At 38.6% G+C, this 24,075-nt stretch overlaps 2 long non-coding RNA genes across 2 annotated transcripts in view; one reads left to right on the top strand and one right to left on the bottom strand.

Moving 5' to 3' along the window:
- LOC143677295 (uncharacterized) overlaps window positions 1-24,075 on the top strand; it is a 177,013-nt gene that overhangs the window by 49,684 nt on the left and 103,254 nt on the right. Inside the window, exon 3 of the long non-coding RNA XR_013172497.1 lies at window positions 9,759-9,953. This is a non-coding gene — a long non-coding RNA (uncharacterized LOC143677295). The remainder of the gene's footprint in view (window positions 1-9,758; window positions 9,954-24,075) is intronic.
- The window catches only part of LOC143677296 (uncharacterized), a 55,862-nt gene that overhangs the window by 18,431 nt on the left and 13,356 nt on the right, over window positions 1-24,075 (bottom strand). Inside the window, exon 2 of the long non-coding RNA XR_013172498.1 lies at window positions 10,499-10,580. This is a non-coding gene — a long non-coding RNA (uncharacterized LOC143677296). The remainder of the gene's footprint in view (window positions 1-10,498; window positions 10,581-24,075) is intronic.

The following is a 24,075-nucleotide window of genomic DNA, read 5'->3' as shown; positions in this document are numbered from 1 at the left end:
TGGTTGTGTGAACTCAGACCCCACGTGACTGATACAGGGTCCTCCTCACAGGGGCTCTCAGAATGTCCCTTCATATGTTACAGTCTCAGTACTTTTTAAAAAACAAACATGCACACATTACTATTACTTCAGAGCAGTTTAAACAAAACAGAAACAAGGTTTGTACAGTAATGTGCCCTATCTATATGTAGTTCAGATTATTTTTCATGCTATAAATCCATAAATTGATGGAATGTATCTCTTTTTTTGTACTTCACTAAGTAGTTTTATTGTTAGCACTGATATCGTAACTTCAAAAAACTTTTTTCTGTATATTGTAGGTAAGAAAATATGTAGTATGTTAATATTTTCAGGAACCAAGATTTTTAGTGAAGGAGAAAAGAGATCCAAACATAAAGTCAAAAAAGATCCAGTGGATATTCTGTGTTTTTAGATGTTAATTGGAAATATCTCTATGAACTCATTATTTTAAAAAATACAAATTGCTTAGTTCTGTCTGTTGAAAGTGTCGAGAAGCAATGCTATCCCAGTAGCAGTATCTCAGTAGCACACCTAAAACCTAGATTATTATTTCTGTTTTCCTTTTGTAATTTAATAAGCTTGATGCTGGAGAATGCTGGGAGTTCTTAGAAAATGCTGAAAACTGGACAGCCCCAGGAATTCTTAGAAAAGTCAAGGCCTTGACTGCTGAGGCTCTTGACTCAGCTGCAGGAAAGAACTCGAGGAGTGTCAGTGTGTATAACCCAAAACTTCAGTGCACAGCGAAAGGACATGCTCGAAGGGAGAAGAGCAAAGAACATAGGCATTCCTCAAAGGAGGAGAAGCCCTCTGAGGTTGGCTCATTCCTACATTACAAGGACTTGGAGGGGCCCTCCCCCTTCTGGCTGTGCTGCTAAGGGATTGATGAGCTGTGCTGTTTCATTGGTGCTTTTCAGTTGCCAACCTGTGAGGGCTAGGTGTTTGTCATGCTGAAAGGAACTTTTTGTTATGAGTCTTAGGGTGATTTTGCCCTCCCTCCTTCTCTATCTAACTTGCCTCATTCCCCTCTCAGAGAATTCTGTCCCTTAAACTTAGGGGGCACTGAATGGGGGAAGTCAGTCTTCTGTAACTGCTTCCTGCTGAGAAAGAGGGCATTGTCCCTGGTTATAATGGTAACGGAATTTTCTTGCTATTGTATCTAATCATTTTGGGGGCAGGTTATGGGGATTTTTTTTTTTTTGCATTTTTTTTTTGTTCTAATGTAACCCTTGGTTGTCTGCTGATGTCTTATAAGGGCGTCTGCTCTGTATCATGACTTGTGCTGTTACTGTTGAGATGCAGTGTTTTAAGACAGAGAGGGAGACAGAGAGAACCACAAAGCTAAGGAGAACTATTTTTAATAGGCTATCCCTATTAAACAGAAAAGGATGGAGCAAAGAATGGCACCTATCTCCTTGAGAACTTGAATAAATTAAATGGGAGATCTTGAGACCAGGAGGACGATTGAATGGTGTGGTTTCTAAGGGAGTTAATATCCTGTGCTATTTTTGAGCTTTCATTAACATAAAAACAATGATCCTCTCCTAGGAATTCATATGTTCCTCCATGTGCTGCTGTGAGGGCATTTAGGGCTTGCCAGTTTTGGAGGATGATGCCCGCTAATGAATTTACTTGGGACTGCAGAAAGATTAAGGTGGAGGCTGTTTGTTTGATGCTAGTGGATAGTTCGAGGAAGAGATGATGGTGGGTTTGCTCAGCATGGGCTGTTCCTGCAGATCCAGCAGCTCTAGCTTCCCCAAGCCCACTGGTAGCTAGAAGTGAGGTTAGGCAGTGGGGCTGCTCTTCCGTTCTGGCTTGGGATGACTGGTTGCAAGGCTGGGAGTGGGAAAGACTCATTTCCATTTTTTAGCTTGAGTCCTGGGACCGCATATACTGTACCGCATGCTCCTGGCCACCGTGGGGTGGGCTGAGATAGGTTTTATGCCCACAAAGGAGGAATATTCCCTGATTGTTGTCTAGAGACAGTGAATGGCGGGTTTCTTACTGGTCTGGACGATGCATTGCTGGTTGTTGATGAGGTCACCTGGAATCATTATTTCTAAATTCCATTTCCCACTAAAAGGAGCGGTCCTGCTGGGACTCCCCATTGATTGAACAGGTGAGCTCCCAATGGAGGAGAACAGAATGTAAAAGGGGGGAGCTTAAAATATGATGGGGACATGCCCAAGGGCAGGTGACAACAGGTCAACCAGGATAACAGAATGCTCATTCAGAAGACTGCAAAAAAAATATGAATTGGTACATTTTTGGGAGAAAACCCTCTAGCTTTTGACAAGTTCTCAAAGGGGTTGATCTTCTAAAAAATATAAAGAACCACTCTTGTATAGGCTAGAGCATGGCAAATATAAGAAACATGTACTATTACACTCCCTTGCTCTATTCTGGTACTTGACATAAAGGATGGCCTGATAATTGCCCAGTAGAAGTATTTTTTTTCCCGGTTTTTCTTTATATATATATAATTATAGAAGTCGTAGATTTACAGAAAAATCATGTAAGAAATACAGCATTCCCACATTCACCCTTGTTGTTGAACCTTTGCATTGGTGTGGTACATTTGTTAAACTTCATGAAAAGATTTTTATAGTTGTACTATTAACTGTAGTTCACTGTTTACAATAGGGTTCACTGTCATATATTTCTATGTTTTATCTTTTAGCTTTTGTTCTAGTAACATATATAAAGCCGGCAGCACTTGCATTAAGTGCTGTAATAGCTAATATTTATTGTGTTTACACTATTTAATTTTAATTTATTATTACTTATATAACTATATTACATTACCTATTATTATAGTGTATGTTTATTACTTCAAGAATTAAAGACTTTACATATATTGACTTATGTAATCCTTACAACATATTGTGAAGCAGGGTACTCAGAGAACTTTTGTCATCTCATTTTGCAGCTGAGGCAGTTGAGGCTGAGAGATAGAAATTAACTTGCCCAAGAATATCTCTCTAACAGAAAGAAGAGATGGGGCTCCAACCCAGGCAGACTGAATTCAGAATCTGGGCTTTTAAAGACTAAGCTATAGAAATTGCTAGAACATAGAAAATATGGCAAAGAAGCATCCAATTCAACGTAGGGGGCCAAGGCTTGACATGGCTTGTTTCCTAAAGAAGCAGTACCTAGGAAACAGACGTGGAGAATTCACGATTTCTTGAGATAGGCTATTTGGACATTTCACGAACGTATTTCTGAAAAAAAAAAATAGGAGAATGCAAAACTAAACATTCTAAATGTTATAAAAATCAGGGGAGGAAGGAAGTGGGAACAATTTACCCAGGGAACAGTAGGCTGTGGGGAGGTAAGAGAGCAGTCAGTGAAAGATGGTGAGTTACTTTTTCACATTTTCCATGACTATACCATTGCGGCATATGCTCCAGGCATTTTCTTTTCCTTGGAATTGTCAAGATCCACCGGCTTTCCCAACACTGGCTTTTTCACATGTTGTCCTTCGCCTGGAACATCACTCTCCACTCTTAGCCAGGCTAAACTTCACTTATCCTCAATGTTATTTCCTTGGGGAAGAATTCCTGACCCCCTAGATTGCTTTGATTCCTCCTTATCCATTTAAATATACGTCTGCATTCTTCCTTCATGGCAATTATAGCAACTGTGATTTAGTTATTTGTATAATTATTTGTGAAACACCTGTTAAATATCTGTCTCCATCACGTGATTCTAAACTCGATGAAGGCAACATTTGTCTCTCTTTTGTTCCCCACTACCTACCCGGTGCCTTATTCAATGGCAAGTTCAAAGGGAGGGCCTGATAATTAATTGTGGAATGAATAGAAAAAAGAAGAAACAATATGTGAACACACACAGATCATTTCCCTACTTCAAGGAAGGGCTCAATCAACATTCTCTGCCACTTATGATGCTTGAATTGTGGCACTAATTTTTAAAATCATTTTCTCATTGTGAATTTTGAAATCGGAAGGGATTATTCGTATAGCTCTCAAAAATCCCCAAACAATTTTTTAACCACATCCCCACTTTTTAAAAATTTGATTTTCACCCCTCTGCATAACTGAGGGTAACGAGCAGGAAGAAAAAATGGCTGGTGTCCCCTGAGACCTCTTGCAATGCCAGCGACAATCATAAAATCTTAAACATCGCATATTGTAGAACCAACATTAAATTTTAGGGGAAAAATATGACTCACCCATGTATTTGAGATCATCTTGTCATGCACGGATTGGTACCTGGCAGGCTTCTCTTTCTCTAGGATTTCTGCCACCAACTGTCACCACATACTTTTCAATTTGCGTATCCTCATCACTGCCAAGAATGGAGTCCCTCCGTGTGACTTGTAATTAAAGAACTGCTCCCGCCACCCCCTCCCCAAATCTCTGGAGGTTAAATTTGCACATTTTGACAAAGTAATTTCTTGATTTTGTTTTCTGCACGAATCATTGACGATTTCCTGAATTAGCTCTATTATAAACATCGAGTCAGTGTAAACATCAAAAAGTACTTTCTCCTACTACAGTTTAATTGTTCTCTTGATTTCCAGGCTTTTCTCTTTTTGTCAAATGAAGCATTTTCTCCACATCTTATATAAAGACAGGTATGAAAATATTGGACGGGTTTATAAGCTAAAGAGCTAAAGTGTAATTAGCGGGCAACTGTGATTTTTGCAAATAGGTACATTGCTTCTTTAAACACAGCTCTGAGATTTTTTGGGTGCTACTGAAAGGCTTGAGATCAATGTCCCAGGAAGGAGAACCTGGAAGGAAGACAGGAACAGCAGGGATTCTCTGGAATTCCTGTGTGCCTCTGCATTCATCTGCAACTTGCAATATCATTTCATGGTGGGCCCTCCTTCCACCTGCGTGAGTACCTTGGATGAATTCAGAGCTCCCCTTGCAGCCCAAAACTTGCTTCAGGTTCATAATGAGCCTCAGAATCTGAAATCTTTCTAGCCACTGTGTTTGCCTGTTGTTCACCTGTTCTCTTGCCCTCTCACCCTCCTCCTTCCTCTGAGGAGTGTCTGCTCCTTCTCATTTTCACCTTTTTCTTTTATCTCTCCACCTACAGACTTATTAAAGTCTAAACCACCCTTTAAGAAAACCTCTCCTTTCACAAGCTCTCCCTCTCCATTCCCTGAAGGTAGACCCCTCTTCTCTCATTTCCTCCCTTGCAAAAACCTGAACAAGTTTTCCACACTTTCTTTTACTCACCTTCCGTTCACTTTTGTTTCCTGCACCAATGCTTCATTGTAACTGATTTTTAATACCATAATGGCTATTTTCTGAATTTCCAAATTAAGACACATACAGTCCTCATCTTTCTTGAGCTTTGAAGCATATAACAATATTGACTGTGCCATCGATTGAAACTCTCCTCTCAATTTCTGCATCATTTTTTTGTATTTTTTCATATTACCTCTTTGATTTCCTTTATTACTTAGGTTACAATATGAATTGCCATAAAAAGACCCCAAATAAAGTGACTTGAACAAACTCATTCTGAAATTTTCTCTCATGCAACTGTCGAGACCTAGGCAGACCAGGGTAGGTAGGGTGGCTTTGCAGTCTATGAAGCATGACGTGAGTCTCTCCTATGGTTGCTAGCGCTCCAGCCATCACATCTGCATTCCTGATAACAGGAAGGGAGAAGATAAAGGGAGAACGTGCACATTATTTATAAGGGCAGCAGTGGTCCAGCATAGGCATTTATCACTTCTTTCCAAGCTCCATGGGCCAGCACTAAGCTATTAGAGTAGCTAAGAAAGGTAATTTTGAGCAACCACACACTGAGCTAAAACCAGGGGCTTCTATAAAAAGAGAAAGAGGGGGGAAATGGAGATTGGTGGTCAATTAATGCTCTGCTCCTCGGATGTTAGTTTTCTTGAGTGAATCAACTTCCTCTGTCTTCTTCACTGGTTATTTTAGGATTTGTATTCACACTTTCCTCTTTCATTCACCTCTTTCCTCTTATCCTCACTCCTTACTCATATGTTCTTTAAGGGTAATTTCATCATCTTTTAGAGCTTCAAGCACAATCTCTACGCCTTTACTGCCAAGTCTTTATTTTCATCGAGGACCTTTTATTTTTCTAAGCTTTAAATCTGCATTTCCAAATGCTCATTGAACATGATCACAGCAAAGTCTTATAGATACTTTGATTTAACATGCCATAAAAGGAATTTGATAATGCCCTGCAAAATGTCTCTTCCTCTTCCATTCCCTATTTCAGGTAAATACCAGAATCATCCACTCAGTAGTCCAGGATAGAATCTTGGGTGTTTCCTTGTTTCCTCTATTACATTTCTCACATCCAGCATTATGAACTTTTGTCAATATTTCCTTGTATGTAACTCTCAGACATATTGTCTCCTTTTCATTTGCACAGTCAAAAGTTTTTGTTCAGCCCTTAGCATCTCTAGGGGCTGTTAAATGAAATCTATCTCATTCCTGTTTTCTCAAAGTACAAATCACAACTTGTTAAAGTGTGGACACTGATTTTGAAAATCTCAGAAAGTATTTGAGGTATTTCATTTTTCACAAGCTGCTAGATGCTGGGGCTGCTTCTGTTGGTTCTTTGGCCACTCTTTGAGTGGCAATAATCCTGACAAGTAATAACCTTCTGTCAGAGAGGTCCCCTCTCTGTCTTCTCACTTTCCTCTCCCATTCTCTACTCTGACCTTTAGCCTATACCCTCTGTGGTAGTTTGAAGCTGTGATATACCCCAGAAAAGACCATGTTCTTTTAATCCATTCCTGTGGGTGCAGTTCTTTTGTGGGTGGGACCTTTTGATTAGGTTATTTCCACTGAGATGGGCACTCCCCATTCAAGGTGGGTCTTAATCCTTTACTGGAGTGTTTTATAAGAAGATAAAACACATAGAGAAGCTCAGAGATGAAGTTAAGAGAAAGTTAGAGAAAATCCCCAGAGAAGCTACTAGAGGACCCACAGAAAAGAAGGAAAACCACTGAAGCCAGAACCCAAAGACAGTGAACCCCAGGAGTGAAGGACCAGCAGATGCCAGCCATGTGCCTTCCCATGTGACAGAGGTGTCCCAGATGCAAGCAGCCTGTCTTCAGAGCCCAAGTATTGTCCTGCTGATGTGTTAAGTTGGATGTTTTCATGCCTGAAGAACTATAAATTGTAAGTTAATAAATCCCTATTGCAAAAGTCAACTCATTTCTGGTACATTGTATTTCAGCAGGCTTACCAAACCTAAACACTTCGCTCTGTCCCCATTTATATACCACTCTCTATAGTGATGACCACCTTACATATTTTTTAAAGCAATAATATGACAATGTCACTCTCTTGTTTGAAAAGCTTTGATGGGGGCACCCATTACTTTCAGGACACAGAACAAGTTGCTTGGTAGGATAAGCAGGGCTTTTAATGAGGTAAAACCCACCTGCCTCTTATCTCCCACCTCCGTTGTCCTTCTCAATCCACAGAATGTATGTGTATTTCTATATATCTATGTCTATATCTGTATCTATAGCTATATCTATATATTTATTTTTTTGCCTGGGCAGGCACCAGAAATTGCACCCAGGTCCCCGGCATGGCAGGTGAAAACTCTGCTTGCTAAACCACCATGGCCCGCCCTATATGTATTTTTTTTTTTCAGAAAAAGGTCAAAAACATCTGTTGGTTTCTCAAAGTTGTCTATAACTCAAGAAAGAAGAAAGGGGAATAATCATAGTCTTTTCTAGAAGGAAGAAATTTTATGGATAAGGACACAGTGGCCCACAGATTAAACAATTTCCTGAATTCATCAGCCCTACATAATGGCAGACTCTGGGCTAGACCCTGAGTCCTTGGAGCGCTAGTCCAATGTTGCTTGTACTGAATCATAAAAAACCACCCTTTTTCAGCAAAGTGAGATCTGGGTCAAAATGAGAGGTGGCTATGAAGCAGTGCCATGGCTTAAAACAAAAACAGCAAAGCAACATGCCGTAGCTTCTTGAGGTCTTCCCCCTGCCCGCTTTGGGAGAAGGCTTGAATGTGTTGCTAGGCTATTGGAAAAGAACCGGAAGTGCGGGCAAGGTTCTGCTACCATTGGAAGGGAAACTTGGCTTGTGGCTGCATGAGGATGATGGCAGTGTGAAGTGTCAACACTGTGCCCCGTGAGCCGCAGTTGAGGGAATTTGGCTAATTAGCCTGGGGAAAAGAGGATGTGAGGGTGAGAGGAATGTCCAAGAATTCAGGATAGCTGATTTTCAACATTTTCAAATTGCCATGTAAGCACAAGTGACAGGGAAACAGATTGTTGCCCAATATAAGAAAACAGAAACAATTAAAATCGTCCAGGTATGGAATAATAGACATCGTGATAGAAACAGTGCTGCTCAGAGTTTTGTGGCTGTGATTCCTTCATCGTACAGAAGATTGGATTAGGTGTCTTCTAGCGTCTGCCCTCCACCCTCATTTTCAAGCTACGAAGCGAGGAAACCCTAGTAATTGGCGCTTACCTAATGTTCAGTGTTGACACCATGTAAGTAAGTAGGTACCACGATAATAGCCTTACGAGGAAGGGTAATTTAAGCAGGCTGCCTCTTCTGATTCATCTCTGAATGGCTGAACATTTATTCTCTTTTTGTATTTTCTAGCATTTCTTTGGCTAAACCATTTCATGGATTAAAGCAGGGTTAGCAAACTTTTCCTGTAAAAAGCGGATAGAAAATATCTTTAGCTTTGCGGGCCGTACAGTCTCAACTACTGAACTCTGCTATTCTAGCACGAATGCAGATAAACAGTCAGTAAAGGAATGGGTGTGGATGCGTGCTAGTAAAACTTTATTTACAAAAAATAGGCAACAAATCTCTTAGTCCAAGAGATTAAACCATTTTATAGAGCAAGCTGACTTTGTGTGCAAATTGACGCATTGATGGAAACACAAAGAACAGTTTTAGCTATAGATTTTCTGGGATATGTTTGTGACCATGCATGTGTTTCTTTGTATGATCTCTGTAATTTCTATAAATGAACAAGCACTAATTTAAGATCTGCTTAGTGTCTGAAATCTTGCTGAGGACCTATGTTACATCTTGTCCCTGCAAAAGACTTCCCAAACCACCAGCATGGCACAGGGGGAAAACTATTTTGACTTCCAAAGCTATACTTTCACTTTTGGAATTGTTCACATTTAAAGCCACTGTTTTGTCTCTCAGAAGCCTTTTTTTTTTTTCAATCCCCAAACAAATATCATTTGACATTTAGAAATATAATTAGTATTGAACGTTCGCATTTGGTAGAGGGTGGGTAGGGAAAGCAGCTGCACGTGTGGGAGGAGGAGGGGTTTAGTATCTTCTGTTTATTACTGCTTTGGAGTGATGGCGAAAGGTGGGGACCGCTACATCTTTGGATCTGCTTCACCTCCAGCTGTGAATATGTGATCAATCACCTCACGGACACCGAAGGCCTTTTCCCAGGACCCACCAATGATTTCCATGTGCCGGCAACAGTTTAATGTATGTGACATCTTAATGATGTCATCTTTGTTCTTGGCGTGACTTACAGGGACTCTTGAAAAAAAAAGAGTCAGGACGTAATGACTTCTGCTCTAGACGCTGCGCATAACACGCTACCTTGGCTGGGTTGTTGCCCCGGTTTTCTTCCTATTATAGACGGAAATACGACTTGTAAAATTTGCAACGTCTTTTGAAATTTCAAATGCAAGAGAGTATCAGAGTGCAAATTATTATAATTCTCTCTCACTTGCTCCTTTCTATTTACAAACAGCTGAACTTCCTCCTCCCACTTCTGGATGAGACATAGACACAGAACCAAACCAAGCTTGGAAGTTTTTAAAGGAAAGGCGTGCTGCCTGCAATGTGGAAAGTCAGGAGTGCTACTTTCAGAGAGTAAGAAAATGCTGATTACACCTGCTGCAGAAGTTTCAGTTGCTTGGCTGAAAACCTACTCCCCCCTCACGAGGTACAGCATGATTTTAACTTAGCAAATAAACACTTTTCAATTGAAATTTTAACCTAGAGAGCCGATGCAAAAATCATCATTTAGAATCTCATTCTCTACCATTTCTTGGGATTGAACATGCTTAAAAGAATTTCATGCTTTATTTTTAGTCATTTTAAAACAAACCATTGTAAGCAATTGAAATTTATCACTGGAATTCCCATTTCTACCATTTTCAAAGTGGATGAGACTAGTGGAGAGCTAGCATGGCATTTGTGGGGGTTTTCTGAGTTGTTTTCTATCATGTGCTTGGTGAAATATGGCAAAGCATATGGATGGCTGGTGATTCATCTTGATGTAAGATTTTCTGGAGAAAACTGCAATGCATTCAATTTGCAGAATTTCCCTCTTTTGTAACCTGCTCCTACTTTAAAGAAAGGAAGAATTTTTTAAAACTTCAAATTAATGATCTCAAAAATGTTTTTCCAATAGAATACTTTGCTTCTCTTTTGTCTTTGTGTGACCCAGCCTCCTTTTTTCAGTCTCATGCGTTAAGTCTTACTCACCATATCAGCGTAGTTGGGGCAGGGATATTTTAGCTTGTGTGTTCCATGCCACAGTCATGAGACTTTCGGCAATGTAGCTGTCCTGGAATGAAAGGACATTATCTAAATCAGGAAGAACATTTCAGCAAGTAGAAAGAAACATGCATCTCAGTCATGGTAGAAAGTAAATATTTAGGCAGGACAAGTTGTTGATTGCAAGAACTAATTTTGTGGAGAATCAAGGTCAACTGTACTTACTAATAGCTTTTGAGTTATAGACATTATTTTAAAAATTGAGCTTAATTTACAAAATGCTGTGTTCATGGTTGCTTTTGACTTCGAGACCAAATCTCTCTCTTTTGACATCAAAGCACTGAAGACATGACTGGAATAAGCATAAGATATGGATGTTTTCCACAACCATATCAAAATGCTGGAAATCAGGCAATGTTTCCTTAAATAATCTGCTATAATTAAACATTACTGTTATAGCCATATAGTGAAAAATGATAAGCCACTGAAACTATGGTTTAATTTTAACTATTAAAATGTTTATTGCCAGAGAAGAGTTTATGCTGTATAGTTAAATGATAAAAGGTTGGGATACCAAAAATAAAAGGGGGATACAAATAGTATGTATGCTATGACCCCATTTTCATAACTTTATCTACAATGTTAGGTCAAACCATATGTGATTGCCATTTTTTATGCAAGAAATGGTTTAATATCACCAATTAGTAATGAGAGAATTCCCACATACATGAATGATATTTTCCAAAAGCTATAGTAATTAGAAGCATTGTTAAATTTTCTTTTTTTCCTTATATATACTTTATAGAATGCATGTGAATTACTAAGAAAATAATGTTTGAGGGACTTTAGGAGCAGAACATTTTATTGTGGAGGGAGGTATAGAGTTCAGAACATATATACTTTGTTGGTCAGTAGAAAAAGATTTGAAGTATTTGGTCTCTGGTATCTAGGGTTCTTTAGAAATTACCAGATTTAATGAAAACATCATTTCTTTTCTTCCCATCCCCTCCCTTTCCCTAGCAGATTTCCCCCACCAAACTGTGAGAACTTTTGTGTGCAAAGGGCTAACATCAAGTAAGGGCTCCATTAACGTCTACCAGTGGTTGAATGAATGAGTACATGAAGGAGAGAGCAATTAAATAATTAAGTATTGTGCAATACATTTGAAAGTTTCCTGATTTCCTCCTCATTACTAAATAACTTGATTTTTCCCAAGAATAGGATGTGACTGAAGTCCATATACACTCAATGTTAAGAGAAAAATTTGGTCTATTAGATATTGTCATTGAAAAAGACAATAAATAAAAAAAACCATTGAAGTGATTCTGCCAATTTATTCTAGGAATATCCTTGCAATTCTACTGCGTAGAATATAAAATACCTGGATAAAATCATGGTTATGAATGCCTGGACCATTTTACAATTCTTTGCTCTTTACCAGGCAGACATTCCTGAAATAGGTTGACTTACAGGGGCAAGTGAGCAGTGCCTGGTCTGCTCCCAGAATCTGGAAAAGGCCCCCCAGTATTGACCTTCAATTGTCTGTGAACAGAAGTACTTTTAAAAATCTTACTCCTAAGATTAATAATGATTTTTTAAATGCTCAGTTTCCCTTTGCAAAGTTATTCATCTCTAATTGAATAAAAAAGGAAGGAAGCAAGCAAGGAAAGAAGGAAGCAAGGAAGGAAGGAAAGAAGAAAAAGATGGAGAGAGAAGTGGAGAGGGAAGGAGAGATTTTCAGCGAGGTAGGATCATTCAGTGCTCTTTTTCGTAAACGGTTATTAAAAAAAAAAGCCCCAAAGGGTAGATATTGATCACGACACACTCAGCGGAGTATTATTCCCCTCCTGTGATTCCCTCTAAGTGATTCAGGCCAGCTTAGATGGGTTCTAAGACTCCGAGTAGAGCATGTCCTGAAATTAACTTGAATAACCTAATTCCTACCTTCTTCTTACACATTGTGCAAAGCACAAAACAAAAGTGAAACACGGAAGATTAACAAGGTCTGTGCCAGCTATTAGGGGAAAAGTCATTGTTTGTCTGCATTTAAGGAGAAAAGGACACTATTTGGCAGTGTGGGGTGCCACCGTGTTGGCTCCGGCTAATGATCAGCCTGTGAATTGAGCTGTAAGGAGAGGTGCCCGTTGACCAGCCCCGACTGCTCTCGCTGACAGGTGCTAATGCAAGGAGGGCAGGACACAGCTGCTTGAACAGGAATCCCATTATCCTTTGCTGGGTATTGATTCACCCTGTGGGGTGTTTCCTCTCTGGCTGTGTTAATTTTCAGAGCGCACATTTGCCTCGTTTTGGGCACAGGGAGAGCCCAGAGGTGCGCGGGGTAAATGCAATGGGTTCTTCCCCTGAATCTACAGAGGTTTTGTCTGTTGGGATGCAGGCTTACTCTAATTATAGTGCCTGCTAAGGGACGAGTTCTAGGAGAATAGCTTTGCCACCGATGTAATTGCCCGAGGTGACTAGCAAATTAATCTACCGACATGAGGTGGTTTTTTTGAATGTTGTTTTTGTTCCTCTGTAAACAGCCATTCTCATTTTACAACTTGATGTTTTTGCACAGAAATTCAAGAAGGGACCCAACGTTTGGAATCTTTTCCACCTACAGTCATCTAAAAATTTCTATTGGTTCTTTGTCTATAATTAGGTCTTGTAAAATATCCTTAGAGACTATTCAGAGATGGTTTTTGCTTTTGATCATCTTTTGGAGGTTTTGTATCAGCAGGGAATGTGTGGGTGGATTGAGTTTATTATAATAAAAAATATGGAACGTGATGTTTAAAGTTGTATTATTAAATAGGTCGGTTGAGGTGGATTATACTTTGGAAAATTATGGACTTGTAGCCTCAACTATGGGAGTGAAGAGAGGGCATTTACATTATCTCATCTAACTCGCTATTATTTACAGAATAGCTACTTGTTAAAGAAGTCTTCCTTTGATAAGTAACAACCTGTATTTCTGTACGTTTTGTGCAAGAGTGTAGGTGTGTGTGTTTTGTATCATGACAGTGGCATCTTAGGTACTTTTAAAGATATATTCAAATACACGAATGTTCAGTTTAGTTCATAAATAGCCCCAATTTTCTTTCAGCTCCTGTGTTTGTTTTCGCATGATATGAACCATGCATGAAGACTTAAATGTGAGCTTTTGTCTTGCAGCCTCTATCTGGTCATAGCCACATGAGCTATTAGCATTGTGTTCATGTCTCTGAATTAGTGAGGGACTGAGGTGTTTTTAATTCCTTTGCATACCTCCCCTGGGAAAGGTGAAGCTAAGCAAGGACAGACTGGTTTCCTAGGCCAGAAGGAGGAGGCTGCTCAGTACCACTGGCTATAAGTGAGTTCTGTTCTCGCAACATATATTTCTACGTACATTTGCAATGCTTCTGCCTAATGAGGAAAATGCATTTCAGAGTTTTAACTAATAAAAGACAGAGCATAAGTCAGGCGTTGAGCACGTTAGATGAGAAGGTCAGAAATGTTTTTGGAAATAAGGGATCTTTCTGCCCACAATGAGCTCAAGATGTTTTACATTCAGTATAAATCATGTTCACTTAAGAACTGCAGAGGTAACCATTCAGCGTTTTGGTTAAAACAGGTGTGTATCTCCCTAGAACTGGTCTGAGATAAGAGATTATAATACTTTTTAAATGCATTTTTTTTCTGGTTATGCACGTGATGTGTACAGGTTTTAGGAGATTTGGAAAATTTAAAAAATGACAATCATCCATACTTCTATTCAGAACTCATAACTGTGGTTACTATTTTGACAATTTCTGTCCATTTCTGATGATATGATGCTTGTATCCTTTTTTCATTTGCTATTTTGCCGAAACCTCTGTAAGAATATATGTGTTAAGGAATAAATAGCATTCCAGGGCAAGGGAGGAGACTGGGGTGGGGGCTAGGAAGGGATGTGTTTCTCTGCTAACCAAGGCGGGTGGAAACCACTGCTGGGCAATCTTAGGGCACTCGCATGGTCTTTGGGAGATTTCTGTCCCCCTGTTTGTTTCCATGATGTGGGAGTGGGGATAGATGTGAGTGAAACAATACACAGCAACGGCATCTTTGCAAGAATCAAGTGATCAGTACAGAATGATAGAAGATAAAAAGCTGCCCTATAGCTATTGGTCTGGAGAGCTGAAGAGAATTAAGTTTCAACAACCTTGCATGAAACTTTCGACATGGCAGCCACAGCAAAGTCAAACCTCTGCTAGACAGTGTTGTTAAAGTATTCAGAGATAATAAACTGACATTCAGACTTCCAGCTGCCTGAGCTCCACCCTGTGCCCCAATCACAGCCACAAGTAGAAAATGAAGTACTCGTTGAAAGGAACGGCACCTTTGCAACTTTACTCCAAACCCAAATGGAGAATTAGAATACGAAAAGTAAAAGGCATATAAGGAACAAATACCAGGAAAGAATAATGCACCAAAGCTCAAGAAACACATAAATAATTCTCCATTCAGTTAATACAATTATGATGTCTATTAATTGGTGAAAGTATAAAATATGACCTTCCTGATATGATAACTCAAAGGAGAAATATAAGACTTCAAAGAGGAGATAACTAGGAAACAAAGAAATGAAATGCAAGAAAATACAAATCATTACAGAAATGAAAACCTCAATATAAGATTTTAAAAACTACCTGTGGCTTAAAACATGTTCTGGGACATAAAGAGCAAGTTTGAAAGAATGGGCAAAATGAAACAGAAAAAGAAACAAATTACAAGGGAATGTCGAAGAAATTATTGGTAGTGAAGAAAGATAAATGATACACCATGAAATCATAATTGCGCCTGGGAAAGAAGAAGAAAAAATATAAAGCAAAAATTGAAAAATATATACTTTTAAATACTGAAATTAATAAAAGAAAGATTGTAATCCACAGATTAGAAGTGTACCCTATGTCCCAGAAAAAACTAATTTAGAGCAAAACTACCGAGACATGGTCTTTTAAAGTTAACATACTTCAGAGATAATTCTATGGCATGCAGGGAAAAATCACGTTAACTCTAAGGAAAAAAAGGCAGGGGAGCCTCAGACTTTTTATAGCATTCAAATGTGGAAAACAGTGGAATAAGGTTTACAAAGTTCTTAGTAGATGAAAACGTGACTCAAGATATTTTTATGCAACCTTAGGTCTAAAGGTAACAGACAAGTATTTACTCCCCAGCAGTCTTTCCAGGAAAAAAAATACCCATGAGAAAATAAACTCAGGCAAGCAGGAAATGATTAGAGATCTCAAAACAGAAAAGGAAGAAGAATCCATATGCAAGAGAAGGAAGTTACACTTCTACTTGGTACCATATATAAAAATTAACTCTAAGTGGGTCAAAGCAAAAACCATACAATTCCTAAAAGATATCATAGGAGAGGTACCTTTATGACTTTGGGTTTGGTTCTGATTTCTTAGATATGGCACCAAGAATAAGTAAGAGCAACAAAATGAAAAATAGATATAATGGACTTAGTCAAAATTAAAAACTTTTGTATGTCAAAAGATGCTATAAAGAAAGTGAAAAGAAAACTTGTAGAATGAGAGAAAATAATCACACACCATGTATCTGATAAGAGTTTATTTTAATATTCAGAATAAAAAAAGAACTGCTACAACTTAACAATGAAAAAGGCAACCCAATTTAAGAATAGGCAAAGGACTTGAACAGATATTTCTCCAAAGAAAATATACAAATAACCAGCAAATACATGAAAAGATGCTCAATATCATTGGTCATCAGGGAAATTCAAATCAAAACCACAGTGAGTTACCACTTCATATCCACTAGGATGGCCATTATTAAAAGAAATACAGCAACAGAAAATAGTAAATGTTGGTAAGGATGTGGAAGCCTAAGAACTCTTATATATTGTTGGTGGCACGTTGGAATGTTGAAGCCACTGTGGAAGATCGTTTGGCAGTTCCTCAGAAAATTGAAAACAGAATTACGATGTGATCCGATGGTCTATTTTACGCCATCGAGACATTCCAAAACCATCTATGCAAGTTGAAAATTGCACATAATAGTGACTTCTATTATTTAGTATTCCTTATGTGAACTTACCTATCACATTTTTAATAAATAAAGTACAAAAATACTCTAGTAATAATAAGTAAACAAAATCTATCATATAAATAAACTTTAAAAGTTGTAATTTTCTCTCCCACTGTCTCTCTGACTTTATCTTTTCTGTTGCCAATTGGGTGTATCTGAATTTGCATGTGTTGCACTTGGGTAAAATGAGATCTTACAGTATATACAATGGAATATTACTCAGCTGTGAAAAGAAATGAAGTTCTAATGCATGCTGCAATAACGATGGACCATAAAGATATCAGGCTGTGTGAAATAAACCAGACAGAAAAAGGCAAATATCTATGATCTTGCCTATATGAAAAAAATAAGTGAACCAAACTTCAGAGATAAGTGGCAGATTATAGGTGACCGGGGCAGGGCCCCCTGGGAAGAAGAAATCTTAGCTTAATGGGTGAGTATTTCTTTATGAGGAGATGGAAAATGAGGGGTAATAGATGTTAGTGATGATCGCACTACTGAATTTTACACTTGGGTGTGGTTAAAATGGGAAAACTAATACTCTATATTGGTTACTGCAAAAAAATTTTGAAGAATAAGAATAAAAAGGAGGAGGAGGAGAAAGGAGAAGGTGGGGGAGAAAGCAGTAGTGAACAAGAGGAAGAGTGTAGCAAGGAGTGAAAGAGGCAGACAAAGAGGAAAGAGAGAGAGGGAGAGAGAGGGAAGGAAGGAAGGAAGGAAGGAAGGAAGGAAGGAAGGAAGGAAAGGATAGGAGGGAGGGAAAAGACTGGTGGTAACATTGAATTCACTGAAATATAGACATGAAGTTGAATAACTGTGGAAAGTATAATTAGAGAATAGAATGTATATGTCAAGCTATTATAATAATAAGCTGATAAAACACTAAATTTGAGTGGGGAGAGAAGATGGGGCTATTTAAGTAACATCCAAACAAAGAAACACAGAATGTATAACTGTAGTAGAAGGTGACATACCAAAGAAATGCAAAGAAACATTAAGCAGAGTTGTAAAATTTTATCTAGCAGGTTTCAACAAAAAGCAAAAAAATAACGAAGCAAATTATAAGCACTATATAATGATAAAGATTGCAATCCACAGTGAAGCTTATCATGAATTTTAATTCACCAAATATGAAAAAAAACAACAGAAAATAAAGGAACAAAAAATTTTTGTTCAATGAAACTTGAATTTACATTTCTTAGCTCATGATATAGCAAATAAGTAGAAATATAGGAAGCTAAATAATCATGAGGTATAAAATGGACATATATTGACAACGCTTATAAAAACTAGGAATGAAGCTCTATAATAGACACTATCCTTGACCTACCAAATATTCATTCTCTCTTCTCCCTTATTAGGAGAACCTCCATTTTATTGGAATGGCTATGTCCTCAGCTAAAACACTTATCCAGACTCCATTTCAGTGAGGTTGGCTGTGTGGGAAATTCTAGCCACCGAGATATAAGCTGAAAGTTCTGGGAAACTTTTGCTTTCATGATGCTGTGCTACACTAATTGTTTTCTACTTCTGCTTTCTTCCTTCTTCTTGTTTGGATAGAAAGCAAGAAAGGAGCAGCCATTTTGTGAACATGAAATGGTAAACCACGGATACCCTAGAAAAAGAGTGGAAAGGGCCTTGGTCCTGAGCAAGGCAGCTCTGGTTTGTTCATGTGAAACAAAAATATACTCCACTATCTATTTAAAATACTGAAATATGATTTTCTGTCATCTTAGTTGAATGACAGCTGCCAGAATAATGAAGAACAAATTCCCTACAATCTGGAAATAAAATGAAAAAAAAGCAAAATGGCAGAATATTTAGTAAATAATTGCCACAGAGATTCTGTTTCAGACATCTTTTCTGACAAAAGAGTGGTCTAAGTACTGAGACACCTTCCTTTAAAAGAATAAATATCCTAACTGAAAGTATTTTTAAAGAGTCTTCTTAAATGCACTGATGAGCTGAAAGTAAGTAAGCTTTTCTTTCAGTCTAAAAAACAAAGCAGGGAGCAAATTTAGGGAGGTAAGCCTAGTTCAGTAGTTGGATTTTGCCCTGAGGGTATCTACTGAACCTGCTTTTATGGCACGGGGCACTGAGATTACTGGGGCCACCCAACACAGTCAATATAATAAAAATTTCTTCTTTTATAAACCTAAGGTCTAAAGGGCCATGCATTTAAATATATAAGGATGAAAGAAAACTACACAACCCTCCATATACCCCAGAGTTCAAGAAAATATTGCCTTTCTTGAATGTGGGACCTGTGTGAGGCAGTGAAGGGGATTTGCTGCTATAAACTGGTAACGATAAACCAGCCATACATGGGTATGCAGCTCTAATTCGTTCCACCTGGGTGGCCCAGTACAGTTCAAGAGAGAAATTCAAATTAGAGAGATCTTTGGTTAATAGCATCCTAGAGCACCTAATAGAATCAAGTGTAGATTCCTTATGGAATATTCCAACTTCTTCCCAGCTCTCAAAGAATTTTCACATGTACAATTGCAAGGGAAATGAGAAGATCGCAGCAAAAATCTATGAACAAACAAACAGGACATTAAAGAAGAGAACCGGTGTGAGTGTAAATGGTACAGCCACTATGGAAAGCAGCATGGCAGTTCCTCAAAAAGTTAAATTATAGAATGATTATACAGTCAGGCAATTCCACTCCTTGGTTTATCCTCCCAAAAGTAAAACAGGGACTCAGGTATTTGTACAGCCATGTTCTTAGCAGCATTACCCACATAGCCAAAAGGTGGAAACAACTCAAATATCCAATCAATGTGAATGGATAAACAGAATGTGGTACATGCACACAATACATTCGGCTGTAAGAAAGAAGTTATGCGACATGCTGCAGCTAGGATGAACTCTGAAAATATTATGCTGAGTGAAGAAAGCAAGGTGTATAAAAAATAGACAACAGATCAGAGCTATGAGACCTTCCAATACAGGATTATCAGAGCCAGACCATAAAATAACTTTGTTTCCTCTGCTTAATGAAATAAAGGGCAAGATTGAAAGTGCACACAGAGATGAGAATACTAGGTATAAAATTCTCTGGTATGTAGTTAGGGCAATGCTAAGGGGAAAATACATACCTTTCAAAAGTAGAATTAGTAAATAAAAATACAAAAATAAATGAATTAAAAGATAAGCAAAGAAATTCTTAGAGAGAGAAAGGAAAGAAGGAAGGAATGAGGGAAGGAAGGATGCCCCGATGAATCCCAGAGTGATTTGATCAGTGACTGGAAAAGTATTTGCAAGCCCCCTTTGGGGAATGGTGAGAGCGGGGAGAAATTCAACTTCCCCAAGTTGAATTCTTGATATTCTCACAAGTAGTGTGTACAACCAAAGCTATAGGCTGAGCCCCCAGGCTTGGGGTTTGTTCACATGAAACTTAACCCCGCAAAGGATAGGTCAAGTCTACTTAAAATCCAGGCCTAAGAGTCACCCCCAAGAGAGCCTCTTTTGTTGCTCAGATGTGGTCTCTCTCTCCAGCCAACACGATGAGCAGTCTCACCACCCTACCCCTCTCTGCGTGGGACATGACTCCCAGGGGTGTGGACCTTCCTGGCAACATGGGACAGAGATCTCAGAATGAGCTGAGACTCAGCATCAAGGGAATGAGAAAAACCCTAGAATGAGCTGAAAATTAACATCAAGGGATTGAGAAAACCTTCTTGACTAAAGGGGGAAGAGTGAAATGAGACAAAGTGTCAATGGCTGAGAGATTCCAAACAGAGTCGAGAGGTTATCCTGGAGGTTATTCTTACGCATTAAGTAGATATCACCTTGTTGTTCAAGATGAAGTGGAGAGGCTGGAGGGAACTGCCTGAAAATGTAGAGCTGTGTTTCAGTAGCCATGTTTCTTGATGATGATTGAACAATGATATAGCTTTCACAATGAGACTCTGTGAATGTGAAAACCTTGTGTCTGATGCTCCTTTTAGCTACTATATCAACAGAAGAGTAGAACATACGGAATAAAAATAAATAACAGGGGGGAACAAATGTTAAAATAAATTTAGTTTGAAATGCTAGCGGTAAATGAAAGCAAGGGGTAAGGGTTATAATCTTTTTTTTCTCTATTATCATTTTATTTCTTTTTCTGTTGTCTTTTTATCTCTTTTTCTAAATTGATGCAAATATTCTAAGAAATGATGAATATGCAACTATGTGATGATATTAAGAATTACTGATTGTATATGTAGAATGGAATAATATCTTAATGTTTTGTCTGTTAATTTTTTTTAATTAATAAAAAAAGTTCAAAAAAAAAAAAAACAATATGGTAGGTGTGCCACTTTGAATCTGTTTTGTACCCCAGAAAAGCCATGTCCTTTTTCAATATTGATGGGTTGTATCTTTTTATTGTTTCCATGGTGGTGTGATCCACCCATTTGTGGGTGGTAACTTTGATTGGATGGTTTCCATGGAGATGTGTCTCCACTCATTCAGGGTGGAGTTCCTAACTGGAATTCTTTAAGAGGGAATCATTTTGGCAAAAGCATTAGAGCTGCTAGAACTGACAGAGTTAACAGAATGGAGAGAACCCGTGGGAAGCCATTGAAGAAGCCTGGAGAGAAAGGTAGTAGATGTGCCATGTGTCTTTCCAGCTCAGAGAGAAACCTTGAATGTCATTGGCCTTCTCGAACCAAAACATTTTTCCCTGGATGACTTAATTTGGACATTTTTATAGACTTGCCTTAATTTAGACATTTTCATGGCCTTAGAACTGTCAACTTGCAACTTAATAAATTTCCCCTTTTAAAAGCCATTCTGTTTCTAAGTATATTGCAATTCTAGCAGTTTATAAACTAAAACAGATTTTCGTACCAGACAAGTGGGGTGCTGTGGTTTGAAAACACCAAATGTTGGAACAACTTTTTAAAAGTGTAAGGGGGAGATTCTCAAAGAATGTTGATGGTTTTGATAACAAATGCCTGAATTGCTTTGAAGAGACTGTTGCTAGAAATATGGACTCTAAAGATACCTCTGATGAGGCTTTAGCCAGAAATGATGAACAGGCCATTCCAAACTGGAAGGAAGGCATTCTTTGTAGATAGAAGGCAGAATTTGAGAGTGATGCACTTAGGTATTTAGCAGAAGCAGTTTCCAAACTAAATGTGGAAAATGCAGTCTGGTTACTCCTTGAAGCTTATACTAAAATGTGAGAGGGAAGAGATAAGCTGAGAACTGAACACTTGGGTACCAAAAAAGCAGAAACTGGTGTTCTGGAAAATTTTGGGCTCTCAGAAACTGAGGACCCAGTGAATAGGGCCCCATGAGAGGATTTATCCAAGTATAGAAGCAGTCAGCCATTTACAGGAGAAGTGAGAATTGGAGATGGAGTTATCCAGAAAGGATTTGTGGAAAGTCCTATTGTATGATGGGCATGATCCCAGCATATTTCATAAAAAACCAACAAGAGTGTTGTGGGATCTATATAAATGGAATCACTGCCAGTCTAGACTAAAAGGGACAGAAAAGAGACAAAGTGAAGGAAAAATGGCTTTAGAGGCAAAACCATGGAAGTTAAGGTCTGGAGCCAGGAAACCTCAGGCCAGGAGAGTTGACCAACCCTTAAATATAGAGAAGGTGAGTTTTCCCTGGAAGCAAAAGGTGGGCCTTCTGCATCTTTGTTCCAGAAGAGTTGTGCCACCTCAGGCCTCAGAGAGGGTGGAGTATATAAACTGGGAGCTATTGGGAAGCTGGCTGCCACAGCCCATTATCTGGAGTGGTTGAGCATGTGCCCTGGAGATGACAGTGATCCCAGGTATGGCCCTGATGTGTGGATAGGGTGGAGCTTAGAAAAGGTGGTTCCCCAATGAGCCCCAGTGTTGTAGCTTACCCCAGCATTTGGAGAAAGAGAAAAACTGCTGCATAGCCCCTTGCAAAGGAAACTGCCACCTTCTAAAGCCCCAAGAATAAATGACTTTTAAGTCTAATGGAGTTTTCACTGCTGGTTTTAGGAACTGTTTGGGTTCAGTAATCCTTATAGTCCTTCCAGTTTCTTCCTATGGAAATGAGAACATCTATCCTATGACTATTCCTTATTTGTATATTGACAGCAGATAACTTGTTCTGAGTTTTACAGCTCCAGAGTCAGAGGAGAATTTTGCCTTAGGACGGACTATGCCTATAGCTGATCTTGATGAGATTTTTGTACTGTTTCTGAGTTTATACTGTGTTTGTATTGCTACTGAAATGGTTTAAGGTTTTCTGATATTGTGATGGAATGAATGTATTTTGCATTTGGAAAGAATATGTCTTTTTGGGGTCCAAAGGGTAGAATGTGCAGGTTTGAATCTGTTGTATACGCCCAGAAAAGCCATGTCCTTTAATTCTCATTCAATATTGCTGGGTGGTATCTTTTTTATTGTTTCCATGGAAATGTGACCTACCCAATTGTGGGTAGTAACTTTTTTTTTTTTTTTTTTTTTTAAGAAAGACAGAGAAGGAAGGAAGGATGGAAGGAAGGAAGGGAGGAAGAAAGGGAAACATCTTTAAACATTTTCTTGTTTTTATTATATTTTGTTTGTTTGTTTTTTACATGGGCTGGGGCCGGGAATCGAACCGGGGTCCTCCGGCATGGCAGGCAAGCACTCTTGCCCGCTGAGCCACCGCGGCCCGCCCTGTGGGTAGTAACTTTTGATTAGATGATTTCCATGGAGATGTGTTTCCACCCATTCAACATGGGGTTGTTTACTGGAATCCTGTAAGAGGGAACCATTTTGGAAAAATCTTTAAAACCACCAAAACTGACAGAGCCATCACCAAGGAGAGAGCCCTGGGGAAGCCACTGAAGAAGCCTGGAGAGAAAGCTAGCAGAGGTTGCACTGTTTCTCAGCTGAGAGAAATCCCCAACATCATCAGATTCTTGAGCCAAGGTATCTTTCCTTGGATGTTTTAATTTGCACATTTTTATAGCCTTGCCTTAATTTGGACATTTTCATGGCCTTAGAACTGTAAACTTGCAACTTACTAAACTCCTTTTTAAAAGCCATTCCATTTCTGGTATATTGCAATTCCAGAAGCTTACAAACTAAAACAGGAAGGGACTAGCTGCTTCAAGAACAAGAAAACTATATGGTGCTAGGCTAAATAATCATCCATGTTGAACATGCATAGTTAGAACCCAAACTCACTCCTTAAATGTAATGTAAATTCCAGTTGGATCAAAGAATTTAATGATAGGAGGAAATTGCAAAACCTCTGAAAGAAAGTCTGAGTGAATTTTTGTAATGTTGGAATAGCAAAGACCTTTCTAATCCAGAAACCAGAAACAAAATTAATTGATACATTTGGCTAGATACAACTAAATTTTCTCATGACAAAAATGTATAAAAAGAATCAAAGATAAATAGTAAACTAAGAACAAATATTTGTGATTTATATAATGGAAAAAGGATAACTTTGTTGATACACCCTGGGTAACAATTCAAAATTAAAAAGATATAAAACCCAAGGAAAAACAGACAGAGGACCTC

Source organism: Tamandua tetradactyla, chromosome 3 (genome assembly GCF_023851605.1).
Source record: "Tamandua tetradactyla isolate mTamTet1 chromosome 3, mTamTet1.pri, whole genome shotgun sequence".
Classification (NCBI taxonomy): domain Eukaryota; kingdom Metazoa; phylum Chordata; class Mammalia; order Pilosa; family Myrmecophagidae; genus Tamandua; species Tamandua tetradactyla.
Note: the sequence above shows the minus strand (reverse complement) of the source record. Positions and strands in the feature narration are given on the sequence as shown.